Consider the following 891-nt stretch of genomic DNA (forward strand, 5'->3'; position numbering starts at 1 on the left):
TTCCGTGTGGGGCACACTCGAGTTGCGAAGAAAATTTTGATAGTGAGAGTGAAAATTCCGAAGGGTCGTCAGCATCCAAGGATAGCGTCCCTTTCAACGATAGCTTGGAAAATTCCATAGGTAGAGACGCTAGTGGCAGAGCAGAGAGCGTGGAAGGGGGAGGTCCACGGCAGGACAGCTTAGGGACTGCTCGTAGCAGCGGCGGTGCAGGGCTGCATTTAGTGACGTCAGAGAAGAGAAATTTGAGCAACATGGCTGCGTCAGAGGGGGCGGTTCACTTTCGTGACATGATGGAAGTGCTACCATCATTTGATCCAGTCAAGGGCGACCTTGAAATTGAGGATTGGCTAGGAAAGATAGAGGAGTTTGCTGAACTCTACGAGTGGAAGGAAGTCGCGAAAAAGCACTATACGCTGATGAAATTAACAGGTGTCGCGAAAAGTTGGCGTGACAGTCTACCACCAGTACAACGAACGTGGAACGAGTTGAAGGAACTTCTTATCGAAGCATTTCCATGCGACGATAGTGAAGTTAAAAAGCGAAAGATAGCTCAGGAGTACTCTCGAAAACCTGGACAAGACGTAACGGAGTATTTTTACGAGAAATTGGCAAAGTGCAATAAGGCAGGGATGTCGGATAGAGAGACGGTTGAATGGGTGGTGGAAGGGTTAAAGAACGTGCGGTTTAGGGATTACTTGGGTCCGTTATCAAGGTACGATAAGCCCAGTAAACTACTTGCGGACTTAAGAAGCGCAAATCATCTGACAGCAGTGACTGAATTTACAAACAAAAATGACAGTAGAAGGAAGAATAATGATAGTGGCAGTGATAGTAGGAATCGAAGGAAGAGTGAAAATAGTGGGGCATCGTATAGTGATAGACAAGACGGAC

This window comes from Belonocnema kinseyi, chromosome 6 (assembly GCF_010883055.1).
Source record: "Belonocnema kinseyi isolate 2016_QV_RU_SX_M_011 chromosome 6, B_treatae_v1, whole genome shotgun sequence".
NCBI classification, from domain to species: domain Eukaryota; kingdom Metazoa; phylum Arthropoda; class Insecta; order Hymenoptera; family Cynipidae; genus Belonocnema; species Belonocnema kinseyi.